Genomic DNA, 9,167 nt, shown 5'->3' with positions numbered 1-9,167 from the left:
CTGGTCTCAGCAACTCTTCACCCAGGGTTGGTAAGAGTCCTTGTCCAAGGAGACCAGTGGGCTGTGCCTGCATTGGCCTGGAATTCCCTCTTGATTTATCTGGGTTCTGCTGATGTTTGTGTCTACCCTTGTTTTTCATTCTCGTCATGAACCGACTCAAGGATGAACTGAAGTTGCCTCTGTCAGTTGATTTCTATGAATATTTGATAGGGTAGCCATTTAACTTATCCAGAATGGGATGTGTTACAGACTGACTGAAAGGGAATGCTATTAAAACTGAGACAGATCACAAGGGTATACCCAGGACAAACAAGCATGTAAGGTCTCCTTGGCTGCCAAACCATTTGAAACACTGAATAGAATGCATTTTGCTAACCTAGGAACAATGGTGGCTGCAGCTCCCTGCATCTCACAGCTCTGGGCTTTCCTTGTGGTTCCTGTTACATGCCTTTGCTTGGATCAGCATTCTGAGGTCCTCCAGTACGGGAAAGGCATTAAAAAATCCTCTTGATTGGGACTCGAATATGTAGGTAGTAAACATGGAGTCTTTCTAACAGTGTAGCACAACTCTTTTTAGTCTGGTATTTCTCCAGAGGAAGAAATAAACCAGCTTCCAGGACAAGAATAAACAAAGGGCAGCAGAGCAATGCAGAAAGATGTTGCCTTGGAGTCAGACAGACTGATTCCATGGTTGCCTGGTTCCTTTTGGCAAATAAGTCTCAATTCAGTTTGACTTAAAACTTAAATTCACCTATCTGATTTCCGGATCCTCCCTTTTGTGTCTCTAGCTCCTCCAGTACACTGGGATGGAGCAGAGGGAGAGGGAAAGGCCAAGCATCTCTACCTGATTCACTGTGAATCCTCAGTGGTTGCCTTTTCTCCTTAGCCCTTACCTCTGTTGATGTAACCATCTGCCTCAAGCAGTAGGGGCACCATTACCTAGAAGAACTCCCTCTTGAATGGAGAGCAAGCCAGATGCCTCAAGCCCACTCATCCTCTTCCACACCCACATCAGCCTTGAGAAACTCACAGGCTTCTATACCTTACTGAGCTGCCCACTTTTCAGTGGGCAGGGGCTCTGGAGAGGGGCTAGAATGTTCCAGGTTAAGTGAACTGAAGTTCAAGAGCCCTGTCAGGATTAAATTTGGTCTGTTCAAGAGCCAGATGGAGGTGAGTGGATCCAAGGCAGAGTGAACAAGAAAGATAGCATCCAAAGAGGAGTTCAGAGAGACAGGTTTTAGCCAGCTCATGTAGAAATTATGAGTTCTGGCAAGGACTCTGGAATTCATCTACTTGATAGGAGATACAGTCAAAGGACTTTTACTAGAGGACCTGGTGAGGTCTAATCAGGACCAGCTTATTCATGAGGTACAGTAGGCAGTGGCTAGAGCCCACAATAATCTTGGCTCTCCACATAGATGTTTGACTTTCTTTTAAAATCAGAAGAAAAAAACTGAACTTTATTTCCTAGTGAAAAATTTTGATATGCAATATTAATATAGTCATCTTTATACCAATGCAATTATAAAATACAACTTTTAGTATTTTTGCATAATGAAAGGGCCTCTGAAGGCAGAAGTGTCTAGGGCCCTCAGAATTCATAATGCAGCCCTGATTCACACTCTACAATATCTCTTTGGATGATAAAGGGAGAGTGGATTGTAGAGGGTGAAAATGGAAAAGCTAATAATTCAGATAAGAAGTAGAGGCAGCTTTGATTAAGGTGGTAGGAATATTGAGTAGTATTCATTTGGAATAGAGTATATATTTGAAAGTAAAGCCAACATGAATAGGTTGTGGTAAACAGAGGAATCAAGAGTGATTGCATGGGGTTGGGCTGTAGCTCAGTGGTAGAGTGCTTGCCTAGCAGGTATGACACCCTATGTTGGATCCCTGGATTCAATTATCAGTACCTTCTATCCCTCCAGAAAGGAGTCTTAGGTTTGGGGCCTAAATATCCAGGAAGATTCCAGGCACCATTTGCTGAGATAGGAAAGATGATTAAGATGGGATGTGTTGAAACTTGAGATTTGTGTGTGTGTTGCTCACATTAGGTTTAAAATGTCTAATCGACATCCACATGGTGATGTCAAATCTTCGACAGCAAAGTTCAGGAGAAGGAACTTGAAGAGGTGTGTAGATGGTGTTTAAAGCCACAGTGTGAGACAGTATCACCTGGGGAGAGAAGGAGGCTTGAGAAGAGTGCTAAGGACCCAGCTCCTGTCTATCAGCACTTAGAGACTGGATTCAGTAGAGGAAGAAAAGGAAGAGGAGACAGCAAGGAAGATAAGCAGCAGCCAATGAGGTCTGGAGAAAAACAAGAAAATGTGGCTATACAGAAAACAAGAGAAGAAAGTTTGAAGTCATGTAGGGAGAGCAAAGGAAAAACATGGAACAAAAATCAGGTTTTGTTTTAGGTGTTGAGAAATGTGCCTCTGGCCCTGGTGGGCAAGAGGAAGTTGGGAACAGGGGATGAGGGGATGTCTATCTAGTCTTGCAGACCCAGGCTCTTTCCATGAAGGGCACAAACTTCCTTGTGCATCTCTGTGTTCCTCACCACACATGTACAGGCCCCTTCTTACCTATTGTACACAACCAAGGCCTGTGCTTGAATGATTGATTAACCAAATCCTTCCAAGGAGACTTGCAACAGCCCTGCTCACAGGATGTGCACCCAGGGCCAAACCTGCCCTAGGGAAGTGCAGGCTTCAGTGGGCCATGAAAATGTGAGCCCAAAGAGGTGCGTGGTCACCCCTCTTGCCTACCAGGGTGTTTTCTGAGAGGGAGAAAGTGCAGGATGACTCTTCAGTGTGGTATTTGTGTATTCATGTGTATAAAATACCAAGTGCTCTCTTAGTCTTGATTTATCACTGCCCTTGTCTTCAGAGTATTAAAAGGGCTTAAGGTGCTCTCTTCGACAAAGAGCAAGGGCAGTTTTGAGAAGCATCAAGTTCCAATCCAATGAAGCAAAACTGATGTGTTTGCATTGGAGAGAATGAGGAGAATCTCAGGAAATGAAATAAGCAGAGCAAGGGGAAGAACAAGGAGCAGCAGCCGTGGGAAAACTGCTGGGTCTTGACATCAGTGAGCTGTCTTCACAGGAAGGCCTCCTGGCCATCCTCTGCCCCTGCCCTTCCCTGCTTTACTGACTCTGCTTAGCACTTACTACATCTCACACACACTACGTTACACTTATTTGTCTTGTTTGTCCTTCTCTGCCACAGGAATACAATTTCATGTGGGCAGGGTGTTGTCCACCCACACTTTGAACAGTGCTAGGCACATAGGTTCTCAGTAAATAATTCTTTTCAAATTAATCACTGAACAAATCATCTCAATGAGATAACACCATGATTTGGGATTATTTGGGCTTAGATGTTTCTTGAGTTCAAACATACTCCAGAATAAACTCTTGTGATATCTTGTACCTATTCTATTGTATTCCATTCTATCCTATCCTAGCCTATTCTATTCTATCATGTATTACATTGCTGCTGTTTTTACATATCTGTGTTTCCTGATAGACTCAGAACCTGGTAAGAGCACTGGCTGAATTCTGTCCTTCTGTCTTCCATTGTCTGTCCCATGACCTAGCATGGGAAATACTGAGTGAGGAAATGGAAGTCTGTCTTGACTTTTAGCCAGTGGCTCCACACCTGTGACCTCCACCACATCTCACACATTATTGGCCAACAAGTTGCCTACAAATCTGTGCTAATCCACCTCCTTTTCTGCTGCTCCTCTGTCGCTGCTCTAATTTTGCCCTACGCTCTTCTTTAAGGTATGACAGCAGACTCCAAACTGGATTCTGAGCCTCACAACTCAGTACAGCTACCTGAGACTATATGAAGCAAAGACCCATTCAGACCACTCCTCTGGCTCTCCTATCGATTAGACTCTTTTACAGGACAAAATTCTGTTGTCTTACCCTTCAATCCAATATATCCTCCTTTGTTTCTCAAAGTTGCCCAACCTGGCCTACATCCATGTTGTACTGATGTTGCAGAAATACTGTCTGACGAGAAACCAAGCGACACTCAGAGAAGTAGGAGAACTTGGACTTTATTTTATGCCAGCAGTCCCAGACAAGCTCACACTCAAAATTCTGGGCCCCGAGCAGTGAAATTATAGGATTCTTACAGGACAGTGCAGGGAACTGGGTTATAGTGAATGTGTTGGTTGCTAATAGGTGGGCTTTCGTTGGGGGTTAGGATCAGGGCTGTTTAAGCGGGAGCAGCAGGGAATCTGTGTTGGGAAGTCTGTTTTACAGAAGGAGACAAAGAATGGCAGGAATGGGTGGTTATCGCCACCATTTTATCTTGGCCCTGGACCCATTTTATGACTTAACTACCAACTTCTCATGTCCTAATAACATGCTTTTAGGGTGATTTTTCTGTTCATTCCCCCCCTTTTGATGCTTTTCCTACTTGTGGACAAGCATCGTCCCTAGGTTTCCGAGATTCTATCAGGTTCCTCTTGTCCCAAGGGTCTGTTTTGGATCAGCAGGAGCTGTTAATGCCTCCATTTGTGAGCTAATGAAGTGAGTATAGGCACGAAGAATGCAAGGGCCAATAGGAGCATGAAAAAGGGACCAGCCAAGGGGAGAAGCCATGAGGCCCAATTCCAGATGTTACTCCATCTGTCCCAGGAATTTGCTAATTCCCGTCTCCTACGTGCAACTCAGTCATGTAACTGCTGTGCCATGTCTCTGACTATTCCTGACTGATTCACATAAAAGCAACATTCTTCATTTAGAAAGAAGCAGAATCCCCCCCTTTCAGCAGTGAATAAGTCCAACCCTCTCCAATTTTGGAGGACCACTGATGCTAGGAAGTCCACTTGGTCTTGCATGGCCACTATGGACCTAGTTACTTGTTCTATGTCATTTGTTAGGTCCACAGATAATTGATTATAATAGGAGGCCAATGAGGCAATTCCTCCTATGCCTGTTCCTATTCCAGCTGTTATCCCTAATCCAAGTAGTAAAGGTATGAATTGTATAGCTCTTTTTGTCCGTGTCTGGGCTGTCAAAGGTACTGGGAGGGTCTGATTGTCAGGCACTATGTTTATCTGGGGAGTGAGGAATGCTAATGTGCAAATTCCCTTCCAGTTTGCTGGCAAGCACTGATAACCAAAGGTCCCACATACAAAGAAGGTTCCTGAGCTGCTGCACCATGGTTTGTCAACTGAATATCTAATGGCAGTGGCTGTACAGTTTTGGATTTGGGCACATTTCTAGAAGCCAGTTCCCCCACTGGATAGTATCCTCTTGAATTGTAGATACAATTAGGGGTCCGCTGAGATAGTTGCATATTGCTTACTTTGGGATTCGTGCGGTAGAGTTGAAAGTAGCATCATGTACACCTGGCTAAGGGAGCTTACCGGAGCTGCTACATAACAGGCAGAGCCAACAATCACCTGCCAATTGTGAGTTTGTAAGATTAATGAGGTGGTGAGTTGCATTTAACAGCCTGTACAGTTGAGGTTCCAAGTTAAGGCTCCCTGTCACAGAAGGACACCTTAATGGTGGTGGCAGATCAATGTCTTTTATAGCCTCGTAGCCATCTAAGTAATTGTCTTTGGATGGCCTCTCTGTATTTGTGGCTTTTCCCTATGTAGACTAACATGGGGACAGGGTGGTCAGAGAGGATGCCCAGACATAATGAGGTTTACTTCCTCCCCCTGTCAGTTCATCTTTCCATGCCTTTAAGGGGTCCCTGTCTTTCTGACAGCAAACCGTCTGCCCTATAGGGCCTTCGTTCTTGCAGGACCCTGTCAGGCCTGTCAATTTTCCCTTATAGTAAATTGTCTTTCCTCTGGTACACTCAGAAATTGATGTGCTGCATGTGGGTGACAGGTATTGGTAATAGGTGAAGGCATACTGAAGTTTTTCCTGAAAGGAGAGAGGTTTTACATAAGCTGAGAAGTTATCCTGGCCTCCAGATGGGACAACCTTAAAATGTAATGGAGTCAGGAGGCAAAAACACATCAGAGACCTCATGCCTGAGACTGGGATCTGAGCTACAGATAACACCGAACGGCAGTAAGGCTTCCTATTATGAGGAGATAACAGAAGGCTAGCTGTACCCTTTGGCCTCTGTTCCAATCCTGGGGAGCAGTGACAGCCAGTCCTAGTGTGAACAGTGTTGCTATAATGCTAATCAACCGGATGGGGTAAGGGTGGCAGAAAGGGGAATACATTTATGTCCTGGTGGGTGAATCCTCAGACTACCACCATGCATTGACTAACCAGCATCTGGGAGGTGGCTGGAGCAGGGCTGGAGCTCTCTTGGGCAATGGTGTGTTGCTGTGACATCCTCTGGAACCTCAGTTTGAGGGGTTGGTTGGATCATGGACAGCCTGCTAATCATTAGGTCTGCAGGGTCTGCTGCCTTTTTTATCTGGGAGTGATGATTCCAGGGAGTGATACCTGTGACTTTAACAGCTGTGGGAGTTGCTAATGTTACTAGGTGGGGACCTGTCCACCTGGGTTGGAGTGGTTCTTTTGTCCAATCTTTTACCCATATCATATCCCCAAGTTGGTGGGGATGGGCCCAGTTACCCATGGGGATTGGGGTCCTTTCTAAGACTTCCCGGGAGATGTGACATAGGGTTTTTCCTAGGGCCTGGAGATGTCAGGACATGTCTAGATTTCCAATTTGCCTGAGGGCCCCTCTGAGCCTGTTTATTGTGGGATGGGGGTCTGCCATAGAGAATCTCAAAGGGTGAGTAGCTGGAGATCTAGGTGTACAGCATGCTTTGAGCAGGGCCAATGGTAGCATGTCTATCCAGGGGGACTGTGTTTCTTGGCAGCGTTTGGCTAAGGTGATTTTGAGGGTCTGATTCATGCGCTCTACTTTCCCTGAACTCTGAGGCCTGTACGCTGTATGGAGCTTCCATTTTATTTTCAAAATTTTAGCCAGGCCCTGGACTATCTCTGCCACAAAGGCTGGTCTATTGTCTGATCTGATAGAAAGGGGGATCCCATATCTGGGGATAATTTCTCTCAAGAGGGACTTTATTGCCTCTCATGCCTTTTCCGTGTGGGGGCGGTAAGCCTCAACCCACCCTGAGTAAGTGCAGACAAGAACCGAGAGGTACCGGTATCCTCCACAGGGCTTAACCTCTGTGAAGTCCACTTCCAGGTCCTCAAAAGGCATGGTGCTGGTTGCTTGAATCCCAGGGCTTGGCGTACGTCCTTGACTCACATTGTTTTGTGCACATGTAATGCACCTAGCACTTATTTGAGCACATAGGGTGGGGAGCTTGGGAATGAAATGGAGTTTGTCCAGCAGTTTTTCCAGGGCCATTTTCCCCAAGTGCATTAGCTCATGCTGTTGTTTTACCAGAGTGGCTGCTACAGCACTGGGGACACCAACCCCCCCTTTTCTTTTATTACTTTTTCATCTTTTCCCCATTGTTCTTCCTCCTTGTTGTAATTCGGAGGGTGTTGGGGTAACTACAGAGCCAGCAGAACTTTGGTGTTTTGCTCCAGCACTCCAGGGGAATTTAGCTCTTCTGCGGCTCTCTTTGTCACCTGGTCAGCCAGGCAGTTTCCTCTGCTGACAGTCTGTGCTCCTTTGGTGGCCTCTGCAGTGGATAATAGCCACCTGAGATGGCTCCCAGACTGCTTCAAGCAATTGGAGGATTTCCTCTTTGTTCTTAATCCCTTTTCCTCCTGATGTCAGCAGTCCTCTTTCCTTGTATATTGCTCCATGCACATGTAGGGCGGGGAAGGCATACTTTGAATCAGTGTAGATGTTCACCTGCTTTCCCTTTTCATATTGCAATGCCTGCACCAGCGCCCAAAGTTCAGCTCGTTGTGTGGACCATCCTTGTGGAAGGGTTTCAGCCTGTATGATGTTAGCAGTGGTAACTGTGAACCCAGCCTTTCGCTGTCCTCCCTGGACAAAGTTACTCCCATCCATAAAGAATTTGAGCTCTGGATCCAAGGAGGGGAGGCATCCATTAGGTCTGGCCTGCTGGAGTACCCTTCATCCATCACTTCTTCACAATCATGATCTGGGGGCCCTTCCTCTGCTGGCAGGAAGGTGGCAGGATTTAAAGTTTGTACAGTTTCAAGTATGACTCAAGGATTCTCATATAGTAGTTCTTGGTAATGGGCCATTCTAGAACTGGTCAGCCATTTATGACCCTGCACATTTATTAAGGCCACAACTGCATGGGGACATTAACATTAGTGTCCTGTGCCAGGGTGAGCTTGTCAGCCTCCCTGATTAGGGTTACTGTGGCAGCCAAGGCCCGAAGACATGGAGGCCATCCTGAGACCACTGGGTCCAGGTGCTTTGACAGGTAAGCCACTGGCCATTGCCATGGACCCACCATTTGGGTGAGGACCCCCAGAGCTATGTGATCTTTCTCACAGACAAAGAAATTGAATGGTCACATTACATCCAGTAGAACTAGCACAGGGGTGATGGTTAACAGGCTCTTTATCTCCTGGAAGGCCCTTTCTTGGTCTGGTCCCTAGTTTAGAAGGTCCTTTCTGGAGCCTGCTGTAGCCTTGTAAAGTAGTTTGGCCAGGCTTGAATACCTGGGTATCCAGATGTGACAGAATCCTGCCATTCCCAAGAGTTCTCGGACATCCCTTTTGGTCTTTGGCTGTGGAATGGAGCAGATGGCCTGTTTCCTCTCTGGACCTAGGGTGCGTTGTCCTTCTGAAATGATGAACCCGAGGTATTGGACCTCTTGCTTGCAAACTTGGGCCTTTTTCCAGGAAACTTTGTATCCTGCCTCGGAGAGCTGGGCTAGCAATGCCTTCGTCCCCTCCCAGCATTTCTCTTGATTGTGGCTTGCCAGGAGCAGATCACCCACGTATTGGAGCAAGGTACAGCTTGGTTTTTCTTCTGGGCAAGTCAACAAATCTGCCTCTAGGGCTTCCCCAAACAAAGTGGGTGAATTTTTGAATCCTTGAAGCAGTATGGTCCAGGCCATTTGTGTCTTCCAGCATGGGGGTCTTCCCATACAAAGGCGAACAGAGGCTGGCTAACCAGGGCCAGGTGGACGCAGAAGGAAGTGTCCTTTAGGTCTATGCAGGTGAACCGGCTTGCTTGTGGCAGTAGAAGGCTCAGGAGAGTGTAGGGGTTAGGAACTACTGGATGCAATGTAATAACAACATTGTTGACTACCCATAGGTCCTAGACAGG

Source organism: Castor canadensis, chromosome 1 (genome assembly GCF_047511655.1).
Source record: "Castor canadensis chromosome 1, mCasCan1.hap1v2, whole genome shotgun sequence".
Taxonomy (NCBI): Eukaryota; Metazoa; Chordata; class Mammalia; order Rodentia; family Castoridae; genus Castor; species Castor canadensis.
Note: the sequence above shows the minus strand (reverse complement) of the source record.